Below are 22066 nucleotides of genomic sequence, written 5' to 3' on the forward strand. Positions count from 1 at the left end.
AGGGCAAACATTGATGTACATTTCTGGCTGCTACTAGAAATTCCCTTTTCCCTAAACCTGTGAGTGATTTAGTGGGCATTAATGGGCAATGGGGGTTCTGCAGCTCTACATCCCATCCCGTGTGTGGTTTTCATTTCAATTTGCTAGTATGCTAGACACAGATGTGGGATAAACTTCGTCTCCCAAGTTTTGACTGTCAGATGTCAAAATATCCCACTTTTAAACTTCATTTTATTATTTTTATTTGCCAAATTTATATCCTGCCTTTCTTCTATTGAAGAACCAGGAATGTAGTTGAAGGGGAGGAAGAGGAAGCGGAAGCAGTGCTTCAGGACATTTCCTAAGCAAGAGTGGTGACATCTGCAGCAGGAGCTCTCAGGTGCTGTCTTTGAAACAGTTTTCAAAGGAGTTTCGCCAAGAAGAAGCATTGGGCTCAGCAAGAGGCAAACTGAGAAATTTGCCTGGGGCACATGTTAGTATCTAGGCCAGTGTTATTCAAACTGTGAGGCGCAGCTCTTTAGGGCAGCGCCAAGAACTCAAAGGGGAGGCGCGGGATGCCCTCTCCCAGCGATATAGTCACATCCCTGGGCAGAATACGAGCCCAGTAGTCTGTGCTTTTTTTTAATGCAGAAGAAAGGGAGTTGCTCAGCTGAGAGTGGCTGCTGCCACCCTGCCCTCTTCCAAGCATGCTTGACTTGCAGTCCTTAACCCTCGCTGATCCTTGTCTGGTTGGTTCCTAGTTCCCAGCCTGGGATTGCTTCTCATCAAAGTGAAATCTCTCTTTTCAACTGCTTCCCTCTTCCACTCCTCCCTTTCGATCTCCAAACCTTCCCGCTTTCCTCCCCCTCCCCAAATAAAATGCTTCCTATTTTACCAGTCATCAGGACTCTTACAGTTGCTTCCATGCAGTTGGCAAAGGGGGGGGGGGGAAGAGAAGCACACACTTGACTTGGCCAGGAACAGAAAAAGGGTACTGTATTTAAAGTGATTTATTAATCTTGTTGTTTGACTGAAGAGGAGAGGCTGTATTTTTAAAGTGATGAATCTTGCTATTTGAAGGGAATACTTATCAGCCATTGATGAAGTGAATGCCAGCCCAATCCTATCCACACTTTCCTGGGAGTAAGCCCCATTGACTCTAATGGGACTTACTTCTGAGTAGACATGCATAGGCTTGAGCTGTGCATCTCCTAGTATAGGAGACAAATCAGCTTCCTAACCAAACCCTTATCAGCTCTGATGTATTTTCATGATCTATTTTTGTTTTCCCCACCAGCTGCTATAAAAATTTAATTTCATTAAATTAATAAAGGGTTCAATCCTATCCAAGGAGAATGGGAGAAATGACTAGTTGGATTGGGGTCCACAGGGGTGTGTGTGTGTAAAGTTGGTCAGACTGGTTGTTCACAAAGTTCATTTGATAAAACAATTCTATTGGTATGCTTACAAAGTTAAAAAAAATGAGTCCTCCTGGACCAGACAAAATCTACCTACTCCAGCATCCTGTCTCCAACAGTGATCAGCAGCCGATCATTTATAAAGCATGTATATTGCTGTGTATTAATAATATATTTTTAAGAACTGCATTTAATTAATGAGATGGTTAATATAATTAATATAGTTAATATATATTTAATATTTAATATTATATTATAATAAATATAATATTATAATATATTTAATATATGTAATATAGTTAATATTTCTGGCCACTTCCTGTTTAATGATGTCACTTCCAGCCCTCAGCAACATGATGGGGAATCATGGCCAACAGCCATGGGGGTCAAGGGAGCGACTGGCCGGAAGAGTTTGAGTACCACTGATCTAGGCCATAAGCTTCCCAAGGACTACCTGATGGATGGTATGTAGTTCATATTACATTAATGGCCCAATATTATCCTCCACACTGGCTGGTGCAGCCATGCTGAAGAGGTGCACACTGTATTCAGTGGGGTGGGGGTCGTGGACCAAGAGGCATTTAAATCACCTTTCCTATCTGTAAGCCTTCCACTCTGCATTGGGTCTCCTTAGACCTGCACCAGCAGTTTCGCTGGCACAAGCCCAAGGGAGGCTCTAGGCAAGGAGGATAGGATCTGGTGCACATCATCACCACCAGATCCACCCCTCCTGCAGCCTCCCTACCTCTGTTCCTCCTCTCTCCACCCAGCTTCACCCCTCCCTGTTCCCCCATTCTACCTTCCCTCACCCCCTGCCTCCCACGCTTGCTTACCTGTTCTGGTGGCCAGCATGGCAATAGCGCATGTGGGAAAGCTCTGGCCTTCCTGCTGCTGGAGTGCAGTTTACTGCTGTGGTTAATGAATTTCGCTATCTTGGAGTAGTGTTCCAATCTAAACTTACATGGTCAAAACATATACAGTATCTTAAGGGGAAAACTGAATTGACGATACTAGCATTGAGAAAAATTTTTTACATTAAAGGAGTACAGTACATGCCAGCATTCCTAAAGGCATATAAAGCAATGGTATTACCATGTATATTATATGGCTCACCAATCTGGCTTTTGGGACCAATAGACAGCTTGAGTGACTCCAGCAAGTCTTTTTTCGGAAACTTTTAGCTCCAGCCCCATGTATAGCCTCTGAAGTTATATGGTTAGAATTGGAACCTCCAAAGATTTCAACCTTGATTTGGAAAGCTATTATTAGATTTAAATACAGACTGACAATTGCTGAAAATCTTCCTATTTTCACAAAACTAGCAGAACAAGAACGCTGCTGGGTAAAATGGAATAACAACATTAATATGAAAATATGTGAGCTGGGCCTAAAGTCACTAGAAAAATTTAGTGGAAGAAACCATTTGCTGCTTGTTGAAAGCTGCTAATTCAAGATTGGGATTGCCTTCTAAGGGAGGCTAAGCGTAAATGCACCCCTTCTTATTGCGGAATTAAATTTCCCACTAAATTTTCTTTACCCATTTATTTTTAGGTACCGACAGTTCCCAAGCTGAGGCGCGCTTATATGATTGCATGATGTAATGCTTTGCCAACTGCACAAATGAAGGGTCATTTTCAAAGGATTCCTCCTGAGCAGCATTACGGTGATTGTCCCTTAACTGAATTAGATACCCTGGTGCATATCCTTTTCTGATGCCCGAAATATACAGCAGGGAAAGACCGATTCTTAAATAAATTGATACATAAATTTTCCATGTTTTCGGACTCTTTAAGATTGAAATTACTGTTAAGTAGTCCTTGCAAAGAGTGTGTTGTGGATGTAGCTAAATTCTGTTTCTATGTTGTTTTAAACTCTGGTTTTAAGATTTTTAGATAAATAGGTGTATGGCTTATGTACTGATCAACCTAATGAACTTGAACTTTACTGCTGCCTCACACTAGTTCCATCAGCAGCGTAGCTCAAGAGGATTGGGCTGTAAGGCTACAATCCTTGGCAACTTTGTAGCCTTACAGCGCAATCCTATTGAGAAATCTGAAATAGATTTTTTGGGTATAGGTTTATTATAACGGGGTGTGAGTATGGGGTTGTTGTCATGACAAGCTTCTTCATGTTAAACTTTACCCCTGCAAAGACCTCAAGGTAAGGTAGCATACAGTGAGTTCCCCATCCAGGTACTGATCAGATCTAAGCCTGTTTAATTTTCAGCAGGGTAGCTGTATTAAGCCCTCAGCTATTTTGCAGTGCCTAAGGTTAACATATATACCAGATTTCCACTTTTTTACTTGGCAGGAATCTAGCAACTTGCCCACATGCTGCGGGAGAGATATTAACATGGTCTGTTTTCAGAGTTTTCTAGTAATTGGAGTGGCATGTATGATTTGTGTTCCAAGTTCAGGTTGCTAGGTGGTGTTGGAATATATTTTGATATTCCCAGTGCGATTATAATGCCACTACCACACCATTCCTAAAGAGATCTGTAAACTGGGGCCATCTGCATAGAGTGATGCAATTCTAGTGGTTCTGGACTTGTAAGAGGGTGTGTCAGGCAATTTTCAGATTAAGTGGTTCACACAGGAGTACAGCCATCATTGGACCACCCAGATGCATCAGATCAGTAAACTCTTCCAATGTAGAAAGATACTGTTTACCAGCACTGAAACCACTAATCAAGTACTGTAAACCGATTATCATATTTGTCAGACTGTGGAAGATAGCTAGGTTGGTGGCAATGGCTCCCAGCCCTTGGTGCTGGTGATACTACTTGTCCCTACCTCACTTACCACTGTCATTTTGAGTGCCCCTCCAATAGAAACTTTATTTTTCCCTGCCTCATCTGCCACATTTGAAAGCTATGCACTTACTCTCTGCGGTACCCTTGCCACTTTATCAGTAAGTTTGCTATAAAGATTTTAACGTATCCATATTAAAACCATCCCACATTATCCATACCACGATTTTCAATATAAGGTCCAGGAAGGGGGGGAGGGGGAGAAGGACCAAGTCTCTCATGGAGGCAAGATCTATCTTTCATTTTACCCAGTGGGTAGACTGCCAGGCTATTTTTGTGCCCCAGCCAAGGCTAAGTAGTTGTACCTCCCCCTCAAAAAATTGCACCAAGTACAATTTTCAAAAACAGGTGTCTTGTAGAAAAAATGAAAAGCACAAAACTTGGCACTGCTAAATTTATTTAACATTGCAAGAATATAAAAAATTGTGCCCCTCAAAGGTCTGAGGTCTGTGCCCTAGGCAGCTGCCTAGTTGACCTAATGATAGCATTGGCCCTAAGTAGGCCTTCCTTCTGCTCTGAGTTCTAGCAAAAGAGGAGGGGACAAATTTGCCTTGCATATCCCAGAAGGAATTCCAGGAGGTCAGCTCAAATTTTGAATTTCTCCCCCTGGAAGGTCAGAGGTCCAGACGGCCCCCTTTCTTTTATGTTGTACTGTGGGTTTTAAGGGAAGAGCTCTTGAAGATCCTCAGCGGAAGGGGCATGGGTTGGGAAGAGGCATCTGCCTTCACGTGAGCTGCACTGCCTGATGGGTAGTGCCTCCCCATGCTTTCAAAGCATATGCATTGCACACTCCCTTTTACAGTGCATCTGTTTTTGTGTTGTGTTTCTACGAATTACTGTGAATATTGGATCCTAAAGAAGAAGGTAAAAAAAAAGTGGAAACTGGGAAATGTAGGAGAGTTGCTCATAGTTTGCAACTAAACCTTGAGGTGCTAAACCTCATTATCAGATGCTAGAACATCTGGAACATTTTCATATTCTAGATAAAATGCCGGTTAATGCTTAATTTATGCTATAAAGCCCAACATAGCTTATCAGCCAAAGCATGCCCAGTCAAAACTTTGTAAACTTAAAAAACCTCTATATACTGACTAGTTATCTTCAGTATACCAGATATGTCCTTCTTGGACTTCAGCAATCACCTTCCAAGGTTCCTTTCTGTTCATCTACAGTCCATTCCTTTCTTTTCTATTGGGAGGGTTTGTCGAATGAGTCATGCAACACGTCTTTTTCTTTTGAGGTCCTTCTCCATGTTGTGCAACTGACAGTCTTTACCCGCCTTTGCCTTCCTGGATTCCATGCCCACTTGGTTTTTTCTATCGATCTTCTTGACCTACAGTGTTGTATACAACTTTCCCTCTCACAGTAACAATCTCCAGGTTCTTTCTCCTTTCTCTGCTCAGCTGTGCTACCTACTGTTTCCACATAATGTTTCACCCTCTCCTCTTTTCCTATCCCAGCCCCAGGACACAATCCCTTTGTGTTACTGACTGCCCCGTAAAACCCTCTTACTGTTTAATCATGAGACTCAGGCTACTGAAAGAAGTTGAAGCTCTGGCAAGTATCATTTTATTCTGTGGGTCAATATTTCAAAGGGTTTAACTCTTGGTAAGAGGCATTTTGCAGTGCCTAAGTTAAAAGTGAATCTTTTATGTATTCATGGAACGGAAGGGGGTTCCAAGAGCCTCAACGGTTTCAAAACATCCATCTCACCTCTGATACATTTACATAGATTTTAGGAGAAAATCTATTAATATATATAAATCACTTTTACTCTTTGCCTGCCCTGTTATATAAGGAGTAGAATCAACTAATCATGACTGAATATTCTTGGAACTGGAATTGCACAGGCTTACAAAAGCCCAAGCAAAAGCCCAGCTGGAGGTCAGTGCAATGTGTTCTTGGTAATCCCATTTCACAGAGTAGCTTTCTCAGACATGTGAAATCTCTCCATGAAATTTCCCATAATACGCTTTAATAACAGACATCATTTTAACAGCCCACCCCTGAGCTTTACCCACATTTGGCTTTGGGGGTGGGGGGAAGAGAGAGAGAGAGAGAAGGAATAGGCTCACAGGTTGACTAAACTTTGCAATTATGTTTCACTAACATTAAAAGAACTGACTTCTAAGTAAATGGCCATAATCCAGCACATCATTAGGTGGTTTGCTTAAATCTGTTGAAATAAATAGGTCCAAAAGGAGCATATTTTGTTGCTGAATTGTGGCCAGTGTGTTTTAGAACAGAGCACTGTGATCCTTCTCCAAGTATTCTTTTGTTTAATAATGTGACAGAGACTATTCCACTGTCTTGTGGTGGTAGAAAAGTTTAAAGCAGCATTATAAAGACTGAAAACATTGCTGAACTGAAACAATTCCTAGTTTTTCCATGTACATTTTTAGTAGTGGTGAAAATGGCCTCCTGTTTTTGAATAACTTTCCATTTCTGAATCAATTTCCTTGTGGAAATATTTGCTTATTTGCTTCCATAGCAGTCACTTGCCTCACAGGTAATATTGCACAGCCAAATGGATTGGCCACGTAGCATGGTGATGCGGTTGCATTCACTGTGTGTTTACAGATTAGGTGGAGTCACCAATGCGAATGGAAGGGCCCGATCCTGTCCAACTTTCCAGCGCCGATGCAGCTCGGAGATCAGTGAACAAACATTCCCTTATCTTGAGGAGGCCTCTGTGACTGCCCTCCCATCACAGAATGCAGCATGTGCCCCATTTGCACAGCTGCATCACCACTGGAAAGCTGAATAGGACTGAGCTCTAAGAAGCTGCCGCAGCAGCATCTGGGGAAAGAATAGCACCAAACAGGTAAAAAAGAAATTTAAGCATTCACAGCTGAAATGCACAATTTTCCACTCCATCAAACTGGAGGAAGGTATTCCTCCTCCTGAAAAAGTGGAAAATATTCATTGTAACCTCTTAAAACAAAAACACCACATCTGAATAACAACAAAAACACTACATAAATCAGGCTTAATGGAAGATTTCCAGAGAGACGAGGAGAAAACAGCAGATACTGTACAGTGGTATAAAATGCATTATGATGGCTGTTAGCATGAGTTATAAACACTGAGGTCTGAACCCTCTTTTACCATTACCCTGAGAACAGGCCGACATGTCAAAAAGTAAAAGCAAATCTCTTCAGTTGACTGACACAGGTTTCATTTGGAAGCTGCCTTCAGTTAAGATCCACCCTGCACGCCCCGAATGCTATTTCAAACAAGAAGCCTGTTGCCTTCCTGGCACCCTGCTGCTACCAGTGGGTGTCTCGGCCCAGGCCAGGTGATGAGAGAAATGACAGAATAACAGGAAGAGCCAATGAGGAGAAAGAAGGCAAAGCCTATTAACTGCCAGCATGGCTGCTCTGAAATGATCACATTCAACCAGGACCTCCTGATGTACACAGGAAGCTACATCTGTAACAGGCAGGCCGAAGGCTGTGACTTTAGTGCAGGAATAAACTCTCCTTGATGGGCAGACTGCCCCTTTAGGCTGGACAATGGAACTGAGAATAACATTAAAGTGAGGAAGGGAAGAAATGAAAAATGTATACAGGGCTGTGACTGCCCAGCTGGACTGGTGACCTTGCCATTAAGAAAGAGTGGGCAGAGGATTCCAGAAAGGACACCATTTTTCTGCCTCCAAACTCCCTCTTCCTATGCAGATTATTTTGACTTTTCACTTTCTTTTTATTGATCATCAGAAAGCTTTGACAATGATTGCTTACCATCAGACATGGCATAAGTGAACGCAGGAACTGTCCTGGGTATGATCACACCTAACCTCGAGGATCATTGCTTGAGCCCAAGGTTTTTGGTCACTGGTTTACTTACAATAGACTGTTTTGCACTGGCTTCTGAAGCCAGTGTGTTACTGATTGTAACAGTTTCCTTTTCTAAACCAGGAGTCTATTTCGAAAAAATGTTGAACTGTGCAACAGATCTGGTTGTACTTATTTTAGAATATTTGCAGCTCAGGCTCATTCAGCATCATTTATCTCAGTAGTAGGCAGTTGTGTGTGAAGGAGGGGGAGGAAAGGTAAGTAGTCAGTGGCATTTTGTGTACATTGACATGTATTTACGTATATGTATTCACATACAGTGGTACCTCGCATAACAAATGCCTCACGTACCGAAAAACTCACAGAACGAAAGCGTTTTGCAATTTTTGGTGACTCGCACAACAAATTTTTATGACCCGTGCTTCGCAAGACGAATTTTTTGTTTTGTTTTGTTTTAAGGGGGGGATCTTCATGCCAGTTTATGATCCCGTCCACCCTAGCAAGGGGAGGATCTTCATGCCAGTTTCTGATCCCATCCACCCTAGCAAGGGGAGGATCTTCATGCCGGTTTATGATCCCATCCACCCTAGCAAGGGGAGGATCTTCATGCCGGTTTATGATCCCGTCCACCCTAGCAAGGGGAGGATCTTCATGCCGGTTTATGATCCCGTCCACCCTAGCAAGGGGAGGATCTTCATGCCGGTTTATGATCCCGTCCACCCTAGCAAGGGGAGGATCTTCATGCCGGTTTATGATCCCGTCCACCCTAGCAAGGGGAGGATCTTCATGCCGGTTTATGATCCCGTCCACCCTAGCAAGGGGAGGATCTTCATGCCGGTTTATGATCCCGTCCACCCTAGCAAGGGGAGGATCTTCATGCCTGTTTATGATCCCATCCACCCTAGTAAGGGGAGGATCTTCATGCCAGTTTATGATCCCTTCCACCCTAGTAAGGGGAGGATCTTCATGCCGGTTTATGATCCCGTCCACCCTAGCAAGGGGAGGATCTTCATGCCGGTTTATGATCCCGTCCACCCTAGCAAGGGGAGGATCTTCATGCCGGTTTATGATCCCGTCCACCCTAGCAAGGGGAGGATCTTCATGCCGGTTTATGATCCCGTCCACCCTAGCAAGGGGAGGATCTTCATGCCGGTTTATGATCCCGTCCACCCTAGCAAGGGGAGGATCTTCATGCCGGTTTATGATCCCGTCCACCCTAGCAAGGGGAGGATCTTCATGCCAGTTTATGATCCCATCCACCCTAGTAAGGGGAGGATCTTCATGCCGGTTTATGATCCCGTCCACCCTAGCAAGGGGAGGATCTTCATGCCTGTTTATGATCCCATCCACCCTAGTAAGGGGAGGATCTTCATGCCAGTTTATGATCCCGTCCACCCTAGCAAGGGGAGGATCTTCATGCCGGTTTATGATCCCGTCCACCCTAGCAAGGGGAGGATCTTCATGCCGGTTTATGATCCCGTCCACCCTAGCAAGGGGAGGATCTTCATGCCGGTTTATGATCCCGTCCACCCTAGCAAGGGGAGGATCTTCATGCCGGTTTATGATCCCGTCCACCCTAGCAAGGGGAGGATCTTCATGCCAGTTTATGATCCCATCCACCCTAGTAAGGGGAGGATCTTCATGCCAGTTTATGATCCCTTCCACCCTAGTAAGGGGAGGATCTTCATGTCAGTTTATGTAAGTATGTCCCATTGTGCTTGCTCCCAGGAAAGTGTGCACAGGATTACAGCCTTCAAACTCCCCACTCAGCATCCCCCCATCGCTCATTCACCCTCTCACTGCCCCATTTCCTTCACGTTTCCCCCCATGATCACAGCAAAAGCAAGCAATTGAGTGCAGCTGCTCTGTCCTCCTCCCCAGCTTAGAGCACAATCCTGTGCATGTCTCCTCAGAAGTAAGTCCCTTTGTGCTTGCTCCCAGGAAAGTGTGCACAGGATTACAGCCTTCAAACTCCCCACTCAGCATCCCCCCTTTTTGAAATCCTCTATACAGTATGTATGCCTTTAAAGAGCACTTAATAAACACTTTGTAAACCAAATTTGACTTTGTTCTGACTTTTCTTGCCCATAGGAACACATTAATTAAATTTCAATGCATTCCTATGGGAAAACGCGCTTCGCAAAATGAAAAACTTGCATAACGAAAGGACTCGCGGAACAGATTAATTTCGTTATGCGAGGCACCACTGTACATTGACATGTATTCACATACATGTGCGGCCAATGAATATTTCTCTATTTAGATTCTCACAAGTCTGGAGAGGAATCTGAAAAACTCATCTGTGTGCTATTATTTGCTCTACTAAGTAAAACGTAAAGGCACTTTTAACTTCTCTTCAAAAAGGCAAACTGGGAGGCTGTTTTACCAAGGGCAGGGGCCAGAAAATAGAGACTGTTCCTAGTAAATAGGGACATTTGATCAGCACTCATGATGTCCTAACTCAGTGTGGATCTTGCATTTTTTCTGGGATGTGGCAAGCCCCAATCAGTGCCAGAACATTGTGACATCTAGTCATCTTGCAAAAATAAATCCCCTCCATATTTTTTTTATCACATTAGGGTCAAAGTAGCCTAGAATACACAGTGTGACCCTTTGCTTGTAAATAGAACATTGGGGAAGATGCAAGGGGGTAAAACTGTAGTGGGGAGTCATGCAGCCTTTAGGATTTTGCCCTGCCATGGTTCTGATCCCAGTCATGTTTCACTGAAAGTCCATTTCAGTGATTTCCGCCTCCTCCTGGCAAAAATAGTGCATGGGAGGCAAAGTCAGGATGGAACCATAGCAAGTCCTAAAGCCCCCACGCACCCACCCACCCAGCAGAAGCCTTTAATGCACACTCTGTCTGTGTGAAGTTGCAAGGGATGTGGTGTTAAATAGTATTAAGAGGTAAAAAAAATTAACACATCACTTTAGGGTGCTCATACAAATTCACATGTGTCTTGTTAAACATGCACAGACATGTGTTTTACCATTCAACATAACCTTTGAAAGAGATTTTCACAATTAAAGCTGAAGTAAATGGGCCAATTTCATTAATTCATTGGATCACATCCAGGGTGCATGTATTTCAGAATCCTGCTTCTGACAGCTATGTTCCCCTGTTTTTTCCTTCACAACCAGGGTGTGAAGAAAATAGCCATGCCCTGTTCTCAGTATTTGGTATTCAGAGGTAGTTTGCTTCTGAACATGGAGGCTGTACTCCTAACTATGATAACTATTTAGAATACCAGACCTGTCTTCTTTAGTCCAACAGGAGCTGGTCAGATGCCTTTGGGACAACCCATACGTATTAGACTCAGAGACAAGCCCAAGATCACCCAGTGAAATTCATCACTGAACTTGTATTTGAAATCCAGGTCTTCATGGTCTGGTGTTCCTAGTCTGACATTCTAACCTCAAAATATTTCACACTAAAGCCTCTCATTTTGATTATAATTCATGGGGACAGCACAACATCCCCCAGGAAGTTCACTGATTTTACAGAGACCATTTGAGGTTTCAGATGTCTCTCAAGAAACTAAGCCAAGTCACATTTTTCAAATTAAGGTAACTTGAAAAGAACCAAAAAAAAGTCCATGCGAAACAGGTTTATCTGAGAAGTCTCATTTTTTAAAAATACAGAGAATAATCAATGCAACTCAACATGTATGCAAGCAAATTACTCAAAAGCCGAGGCAACACAAAGCATAAAAAGGTAAATAAATCCAAATATGTCATTCACTCTTCAAGCAGCCACTAACTCTAATTTTTTCCTCTTAATATGCTTCTGATATGCTTGTGCGTGAAGGTAGCAGCCATCCTCTATCCCTAGTATCCAGAGTTAGATTGTATCTGAATGTGAAGTTTCCACTCTTAGTGGTCAGTCATCTCCATGTCTACTCAGAAGTCCTCTATTATAGCTAATGAGGCTTGCTCCCAGGCAAGTAAAGATAGGACTGCAGCCTTAATTCTCACAGCTATAGAACTGGATCAGAACAAGAGTCCCTGTAGTGCAACATCCTGCTTTCAACAGCCAGGTGCCCTGGAATGCTCACAAATGGGGTGTGAAGGCAACAATCCATCTCTCTTCCCAGTATTGGATATTCAGAGGTAGACCATCTCTGAACATGAAGGTTCTATTCCTAATCATAACAGCTCTTAAAATACAAGAACTGCCATGCTGGATCAGAGCCATAGTTCACCTAGTTCAGCCTCCTTTTCCCCTTGTTTTCTTTTTGGAAAAAAGGAAACTTTTTAAAAAGTCTTTAAAACTTAAGATAATAAAGTGGTGTGTATCAGCAATAGTATAGCTGAGGAGGGGTGTCACAGGGACCACAGGACCCTGGGAGGCAATTTTCTGGGTTTGTTCACTCTGCACCCCCTCCAAACTTGGCTGGAGTTGTGCTCCGGTTGCATCGGGAGGGTGTTCCAAGGCAGGCCTTTTAAGGCATTCAGGAGGAAGGTAACTTCCAGTTTTTCATCAAAACCGGAACTGATGTTTTAAGGTCTCCAAAAGGCCTTCAGAGGCCTCAGAAGGCCACATGTGGCCTTCCTGGGCTTCAGAGCACCCTCTGGTTGCACAGCTGTGGTTGTGTTCAAAGGGGGCGGCCCTCAAAGGTATGCCTGAGGGCAGCACACCTTCCAGCTATGCCGCTGTGTATCAGTCACTTCTCAATGGATCTGGACGAGATTTGGGAATGTGGTGGAGGCTGACCATTGCTTCTTCCACACTAGCTTTCAAGAGGCTTGTTTTGGGTCATTTTTCATTCTTTTCTTGCACTTGTTCTTGTCAATGATTAAAGCAAACAAACAAAAACCTTTGACTACCTTGAAATGGGGGACGAAGGGGAGAACAATGTACCCCCAAATCCTGTCCCCAGAGGGTCCTCAAAGATGGGTTTTACCGCCACCCCCAATTTGGTTTACAGAGGAAAAGCAGAAAGAAAGAGCTTGTTTTTACCTTCTCAAAGTACTGTCTCAATCAGTTATCTACAGCAGTAGTTCTCACACAGTTAGCACTGGGACCCATTTTTTAGAATGAGAATCTGTCAGGATCCACCAGAAGTGATGTCATGACCGGAAGTGACATCTTCAAACAGGAAAATTTTTAACAATCCTAGGCTGCAATCCTACTCTCACTTACCCAGGAGTAAGTCTCATTTACTATCATTGTTAAAAGAACATACATAGTAACTTGTTAAAAGTACAGGTCTGTAGCATTTCCCCAAATGCTGTCACATACCATGGTAGCATCAAGTCTAATATATTAAAAATAAAATATTGAAATGAATGGGGACCCACGTGAAATTGGCTCATGACCCACCTAGTGGGTTCCAGCTTGCAGTTTGAGAAACACTGCTCTACAGAATTAAATGCAATCTTATGCATGTTTACTGGGAAGTAAGACCTAATAAATTCAAAGAGATTTACTGTCAAGTTAAGTGTATTGCAATCTTATGCACACTTAGCTGGGAGTAAGCTCCATTAAAAATGCTCTTCAACTTATTTCTGAGTAAACATGCCTGGATTGCTACTGAGGCAAGGTGACCTTTGACCCTAGACCGTAAAGCCACTGGATAGCCCAGTAATACTATAGCATACACTCAATGGTAAAGAGCTGCTTGATTTTATTAAAAGCAATAAGGTTAGTCTCACAGAAGCTACTTAGGCCTCAGAGTGTAAACACTCTGGAATGTAGGTAGAGATAACGATACTAGGCAACGAAGAGATGAGCCTCATCTTGGCAGAGATACACACATCTTAACAAGGACATTCACTATGCCTGTCTATATTCACTTATAGCTTTATATTTTATTCTTTCATGCTTTCAGAGCAAAAAGCACACATAGGCAAAAGCTAGGACAAAATAGTCTTTGCCCTAAATTGTAATCCACATATGGGGACATAGTAGTCATTAGAAGTAGGTCTTAAGGAACCAAAATGTTGCTTGATTTTAGAAAAGTCTTAAGAAAAGACAAGAAGCTTTAGTTTTGCAGAGAGGCTCCACAGGTGTTCAATGTTAATATTAACACAGGAGAAAGGTATGCAGATAAGATAAAGGTACCAGGCAAAGCACATTGTGTCATCTCTTTTAATGAGGTTAGTAAGAAAACCTGTCAAATTAATTTTAATTGGAGTGAATGATGGGAATAAGAATAAGCACTGGGTAAATGGTATTATAGCATAACCTGCTGTTTTTTGAAAACTTTTGGAAATAGTGTAATTTTGACTAAGTTTTAAGGTGAAACCCCACCTGTATGTAAATCACAGCCAATCAATTGTTTTGCCCACTTATTGCCCACCTATTTCCCATCTTTTATGTAAATAGTATCTTATCTGTATCCTGTTAGGAGTTAGCCCCATCTCTGATGTAAAATATCAGCCAATGGGAAGTCTAGATTTTGAGACAAAGGACTGGGAAATTTATAAAATCTCTGGACATCATTGGGTTGGGGTCCATGCTTTGAGACAGAAGTCCTGTGGATCAATTGCATGCAATTCAAATAAAAGCCTGTGAACTTTCACTCTTGAGTACCAAGTTATTCTTGAGTTGTGTTTTCAACCTTGCAACACTACCAGCAGTCTTTCTGCCCACTGCAAGTTCTATTGTGGAGAATGAGAGCCCTAGTATTCCCAAGCAAGCAATCAGAAATGACTTCTGCTGGGGAAATTTCAATGTGCTGTTTCTTAATCATTTTGCATTAAATCTTGACTAAGCTTTGGGAGATAAGTGTTCCTATCCTTTAGTCACCCTGACATAAATTGGAGAACTCATGTTTTATTTGTGAACAAAGTCATAATAAGATTTGAAAATGCTGTATTTCACTCACATTTGTGAAGATAGTCTGTGATCTCTAGTTAAGCCAGCCATTTTCAACCACTGTGCCATGAATGGTCTGCAGGTGTGCCGCTGGAGTTTGGGAGAGGGTCATTTATTAGTAGGGCCATTGGGGAATGTGAGTCCCCCACCAATAGCATGGTGTGCCTTGTCAACTGTCAAAACACTGATGGTGTGCCTTGACAATTTTAGAACCTTATCAGTGTGCCCTGAGACAAAAAAGGTTGAAAATCACTGAGTTAAGCTCTAACAAATTTCAAGAAGATTGTACCAACAGTGTCGATTTATGAACAAAAGACGTTTTAGTTCCGGCTGCCCTTAGCTCACCAGGCAGCAGTCATGATTGTTGAGGACAAACCAAATGTCTAAAGATTATCAATATAACCATTGTAGAATCTGTCAGATATAGAAGATAATTTTGTATGGACAAATTTTTGGAATGTGAAGCCATTTTTAGATATCTATGTATAGACTCTTGTTAGTGATATTTGTTCTACACAATCTCCGATCCCCATCGTTATGCGATTAGGTTACTAAGTGAACATTCAGTTCAATGTATTGCCTTCGTTGTGAAAACATACACTCTGCCAGATTCTAGCTGGCTGCACAGGCTATTGGAGATAGACTGCCTCTTTGCATTAAGAGCCTCTCTATTGTGTGAACCGACAATCTATGGGAGATGTGATTACCTCATTAAGAGCAGCTTTGTTGTGCTTTGACCACCATCATATATGCAGTCCATTGTTAAGCGAACAGTTGTTAAGTGGCTCTTGCCCGTATTTATTAGTTTTTCTTTTTTCCTGTTTTATTTTTATTTCCTTCTTTCCCCCTTTCCCTCTTTTTTCTTTTCCCTTACAGTTTTTCACATTTAATATTGCATTTTATGATTTTATTATTGTATTACTTTATTACAGTATTCACTAATAAAGGAAAATAAAAAAATAATCAAATATCCATGCACAGTGTGAAGTATGTCACAATAATTGGCTGTTGAAAAGAACAAGACTAAAGAATGATAATTCAAAAAGTACCTGACAAAATTTCTTGAAATGAGAACTAACAAAGGAATGTGCTCCAGAACAACTGTGAAATTTTGTGCCTAATTTGAGGAGGACAGTATGGAGAGTTCAGCTATGAGACCAGTAGAATGTTCTGGGTTCACAATTAGTGAACACTGTTAGTCCAACTCACTTTTAACAGTACAGGCAGTCCTGTGCCTGTATAATCATACAGGTCATCATCATTATGGGTAATTCCCAGAGGTTCCAATGTAAGTGAGATGTTTGAATGAGATTCAGGGCCGAATCCTATCCAACTTTCCAGCCCCGGTGCAGCCGCAATGCAGCAAGGGAACAAATGTTCCCATACCTTGTGGAGGTCACTGTGATTGCCTCCCCACCATAGAATGTAGTGCACATTCCATTGGCACAGCTGCACTGGCACTGGAAAATTGGATAGGATTGGGCCCTCAGTCTACCCATATCAGGCGAACATTCTTACAGCACTAGTGCAACACAGGAGCTGGCCATTTTGGAATCAGTGGGGTAAATACACCAACTGGTAGCATATGAACCTACTCTAAGTACATTTGGAGTTTGGGCCAAGTTTTCTCAACCTATTCCCAACTCCATCCCCTCCTTATTTCAGAGTCAGGAGACCACTCTTTAGGCACATGGCTGATCTCCAAGAAGAAGTCCACAGGACTCGTCTAGCTTGCTAGTTGTCTCCCAGGTTCTGTAAAGGACACATGGAGGAAGTTCTTCATGTTCTCTCTCTTCACTTTAGTGAGGGAAATCCAAGAGTCATTGAGTATGTTGAACCATATGGATCGGAAGGGGTTAAAAACTGAGGCAACAGAGAAAGGAAAGTGAGGCATAAAATATAAACCCAAAGAGACTACAGTCTGTTGACATATGGCTTGAGAACGGCTTCCAGCAGCAATGAGTAAAATAATAAGGGTAATAATTCCATAAAGGGGTAGTTTGCTGTTTCTGCTGCAGTAAAATATTGGATTTTAAAGCCTGCTTAACCAAGTGATTTATCAGAGACCATTGGGGGGGGGGGGGAAGAAAGGTTGCTGTTGTTGTTGTGGGTGTTGTTTGGTTTTCCACCTCTCACTGCAAGATGTGTTAAATGCACGAGCCAGAGGGATTCTTGGACGAAACCCCCAAGGTGTCCCCGCTGGTAATAAAAATCCTCATTTACTCTGTCAGAGGGAGCTTGCCTATTGCTATTATCCCAGCCTGACACCATGAATCACAGTGGGAAATCATCCAGCCTCATCTCATTTCCCTGGGATGTTAAAAAGCTTATAACTTTTGATGTGTATGCTGAGGACGTGCAATAAATCGACAGCGGTAATGCTAACCAAATGCTCTCGTTACTGGCTTGGGGTTGCTACTTGCCTCCACAGGCTCTCTAGGCTGCTTTATGTGACTGAAGCTATGCTGCATGCTTTTTTTTTTTTCTCCTCAAAGAGCTGAGAAATGTCTCACATAATTCTCACACAAATGGAAGAGGTTAGTGTGCATGAATAACAGGACGATGGAACATTTAAGGCGGCCCGGGAGGTGGTGGTTGGGGGGGGGGCAGCTAGGGTAGTGGGAGAGGAATCTGCATTTTTATTATGATAATGCACTGCACATGTGCTCTTTGTTTACAATGCATGTGCTGGGCAGCTGTGAAATAATGGAGTGCAACTGGTGCTGGATAAAAAGATGAATAAGCACAGTGTTTTGCGCTTTCTGTTATTGCTGTTTAATCCAAGGGGAGCACAGAATTAGGAAGGCTTGTCCAGACAGTGGCTTCTTGTGCTCGCAGTTTGGTATGATAAGGCCCAGCTAAGATGTGCTCTGCAGAAAGACGACAGCCACCATGGCAAAAACATGAACCATCTGGATAGTCTTCATATGCAGACCAGACCAAGGTAACAACTCTCTCACATCTGGGTTGTGGGATTTGAGAGTACAGTCATTCTGACAAATCCATGCCTTGATACTAGCCAATATTCCAGAGCACCATGAATAATGGGGGCATAATCCACCCCAGGTTTTCAAAAGGACTTGAAAGACTGGTGAGACTTGAGGAAGAAGAACAGAAGACTGGCTTGGCTGAATAGATCTGCTGTCACCTGAGACATTAAAACTTTCCAGTCTTCGTTGGCCTTTTAAAACACTGAGCCTGCTATTTTTAAGGTTCCTAATAAAGGTTTCCATTTAAAACCACCCTCCCCGAACAAAGCAATAGTGCAAATGTAGATTGGCTTTATATCTGTTTAACTGTCCCAAGAATACTGGGAACTGCAGCTTAGTGAGGGCTTTGAGAACTTTTTATGAAAGATTCTTACATCCCACACCCAAATTAGAGTGCCTTGGGGAAAGGAAAGGATTGTTAAACTGGTTAAGACTTTAGTTGGTAAAACCTATGCCTTCACTGTTGGTGAGTTGATGTCTAATGAGAACTAGCAAAGATGTGCATGGTACCAATCAGTTTTTAAACTAGCTCATGGGGAGGGGGAGGGCTGATGAGTTCATGCATGTAAAGGGGGGCTCTGTAGAGCTTGAGTCTGAAGGCCTTCCAAAAGCTGGTGCTCCTCAGTCAGATGGAAAACCAATACTGTGCTTGATCCTCTGATAAACTGCTCTGACAACATGCTTATGTCACTCCCAAACTGGAAGCCCAATACTATCCTCCCCACCCCACTGCTGCAGCCACACCACTAACGGGCGTGCTGAATCCAGCAGGGGCTGGGATCTGGAGGTTTCGGCAGGGAAAAGGATTTAAATGACCTTACTCCTGCGTAAGCCTCCCAACCCACAATGAATAATGAAGAATTTGCTAGTGCAAATCCAAGGAGAGAAAGGGAGTGGGGAAGCAGCAAAAATGTTGTGTAGGATCCAGCACCTGCCATCAACAACAGATCCACCCCCTCCAATAGCCTCCGCACCTGATTATTCCCCCTCCCCGCCCAGTCTGTCCCTCCCTGGCCGCGTTCCGCTCTCCCCTCACACTTCCCATGGTGGCTTACCGATTCCTGCAAGTGGCTGGAGCTTCAGTAACACAGATGGGAAGGCTCCAGCCTTTCCTCTGGCATCTGGAAAATGCTTTCCAGCACTTTTTCAGCAGCGGTTGGCAGCTGAATGCGTGTTCCGTGCTGGCCAGAGCCCATAGGCTTGGGCTGTGGGTCAACCTTTCTGGCTCATGCCCAGTACTTTCATGTGAGCAATTAGTCATATAGCCTACTACAATAACCTGAAAAGTTTGTATGGGTAACAATATTATTGTATTCCTCTTCGCACAACTCCCTTTGAGGTAGTCTAATATTTTTCCATTTGGGGTAAGGCAATGCCCTAAGCCATAGAGTGATGCATTGCTCAGTTGGGGAGCAAAGAATCATGTTCCACAGCTACCACCCACACAAAAACAATCTGAATCTACCCTACAGGGCAACAGTGGTCTTCCAATTATAAATATACCTTCTCTTTTTAACTCTTTAATTCAGAATACTAACATTCAAAAGAATTTGTTAAATGATGCACAGGATTAAAATGTTTGTTTTAATTGTGGAGGATCTAAATGTAGAGTTTGTTATTATTATTATTTTTTCTCCTCCTAGAAACATTTTTGTTTATGGCAGGGCATCATATGTGGGTGCCAACACAAATATCTATCCATTCTTCCTCCTCCTCCTCTTCCATGTCCCTTAAATTCCAATGTTTTTGCAAGTTGATTGCAGCTGTAGGGACCAGGGGGAAATCCTTCCCATATACAATCCATCAGCTGGCTAGACATTTTATAGATGGAAAAGACTTTTCACTCAGTTGCCTAAGGCAGGTTACTTGATTTGACAGACCAATGGCCTGAGCCAACATAGCAAATCCTGTGGTTTCATGTTAATAATCAGGCTGTTTTTTGGCCCCTAGTTTTGAATCAGGCTATGCTGAGATTCTGATCCACTGCATTTATTTTTGTCACTGTGTTTTCAAATATTTGCAGGAAGCTGCTGTTAACAAGTCCTGACAGATTTACGGTCAGTAGACGTAGTTTGGAAAATGCACATTTTTGTTGTTGTTGTTTTTTGTTGTTGTTTTTTTACAATTATTTATGATGAATTTGTAAAGCGACAGCCACTGAGATTTGCTCGATGTAATGCTTGTTACTTGTGAATCTTAAGACAGGTTCACACAGTGGCCCAGTGTGGAGGTTCTGCACATGGGAGATGCAGGAATAAGTCTATGATATAAGTGCAGTAGGTCCCCAATGCCTAGAACATCCACCACAAAAAGAGATGGGCTGATAATGAGGTAGGAGCACATGTCTACAGATGTATGTGCAAAGATGTTAGATAACATGACACATTCGGGGGGGGGGGGTAATGCACAAACTCAAAACTCTCTCCTATATCCCACAGTATAGAAGCCTAAGAAGCTGCCTGTATTTTACTGAGTCAGACCATTGGCTTAGTCATCACAGAACTGTCTATACTGACTGGCAGTGCCTCTCCAGGGTAGAAATCTGAAAATGCCAAGAATAGAAATACCTACCTGAAAATGGCAAGAACAGAATCAGGGGCATTCTGCAGCAAAACGTGTCCTCCACCACTGAGCTGCAGCTCTGTCCCTGTGTAGCATGTAGATCTTATGCACCTGGCATCTCTGTGAACCAGTTTACAACACTGACCAGTAGAAATCTAGGACATGAGTTAATATTAGCAATATCACCTGTATTCTGTACTATGTTTCTGCTTTAGAAACAGGGCCTAGGAGAGGGGAGTAAAGGGGGTAATTTGTACCTGGCCCCAGGGTCAAAAAGGGGGCCCATGAGAAGTTGCATTAGTTCCAGTCCCGTCCCCCCCACCAACTTGGAGCTTACAAAGTACCAAGTAGGCAGGGACAGGCAGTTTGGAGTCAAACTATTCTTATTTATTTTTCACGTTTTTATTCCTTTCCCTTCCTCCAAGGAGCTCAAGGTGGTGTACACGGTTCCTTCTCTCCTTTTGTCCTCACAACAACCCTGTGAGGTAGGTGAGGCAGAGAGAAAGTGACGGGCCAAGGTAACTCAGGAAGCTTCATGGCTGAATGGGGATTTGAGCCTGGATCTTCCCCATCTAAGTCCAATTGCCGAAGCATGACACCATCCCGGCTCTCGCTGTGTGCCACCTCCCTGCTTTGCTCCTCTTTTGTTTACAATGAGCACGAACAGGTGCCTACTTGTGTTTATTGTGCCTGAAATGAATGTGCCCGTTCCTTTCAAACAGAAGACAAATGGACCAAGGAGGTTGCCCAATGTGCACTTCGTAAGCAAACAGAATGGGGGAAGAAAAGGCATCCACTTGTTCACCCGCCTGCCCTCAATGGGAGGGATGTGTGCAGGTGCATGCAAGCAGAGGCAGCAGTGGGTGGTAGTGTAGAAGCATGCGCCGCTCCTGCACTCAAGCATCTGCTGTTCTAAACACAAGGAGGATCGGCACAATCAGTGGGGAGCACAACACCTCTCTCTTGAACTCGAGAATCAAACAGCCAACGTAAAGCAGAGCCTGATGCATCTTTAGATAGGCCTACAGCAACACAGTCATCAGGAAGCAGCAGTTGTCCTGCAGTAATGGCTACACGCAGAGCAAAACGAGGTGGTGTGGTGGTCAGGCACCAATGGGCAGTCTGTTCTCCTTTTTCCATTATATTTGCACCAGCTGAGCTATGCAACTCCCAGAGCAAGCATGAGATATTTTACCAAACAGCTTCAGCACAACCAAGGTCACAGCAAAGGGCACTGCACATCAGGGGAGGGAACACAAAACAAGAAGGATTAATCCACCAGCAACGCTGAGCCGCAGCCATTCCTGAGCGTGAGTAATAGTCAAAATCCAGGTGCATTTCTGGCATTTTATCACTACAGAAAAATCAAAAGATTGAAGGGTCAAATGAAAGAGGCATTTCATAAAGAGCAAACAAGAAAAAGAAAGTGGAGTACAAGATAGCAGCATTCCCAGTGTCATAAATAAGGAACCTGACCAACCTTCTTCCAGCAAGTTTTGTCAAGGACAGTTGTCTGACTGTAGAAACAGTTTTACGTCTATTGTGTGAAGTGGTAGCTGCAATAAAAACTCCCAAAACTCATCAGACTATTAACAAAGTGCTCTGGCACCCACACTATGACTGTATAGGGTTATTATTAAAGTCTGCTATCTCAATAACTTATGGAAGACATATTCTGGTCTTTTGTTTCC

General features: G+C 43.0%; 1 protein-coding gene across 1 annotated transcript in view; it reads left to right on the top strand.

The window, feature by feature from the left end:
• Positions 1-22066, top strand: part of CRB1 (crumbs cell polarity complex component 1) — a 131830-nt gene that overhangs the window by 22604 nt on the left and 87160 nt on the right. The window lies entirely within an intron of this gene.

Source organism: Tiliqua scincoides, chromosome 4 (genome assembly GCF_035046505.1).
Source record: "Tiliqua scincoides isolate rTilSci1 chromosome 4, rTilSci1.hap2, whole genome shotgun sequence".
NCBI lineage: Eukaryota > Metazoa > Chordata > Lepidosauria > Squamata > Scincidae > Tiliqua > Tiliqua scincoides.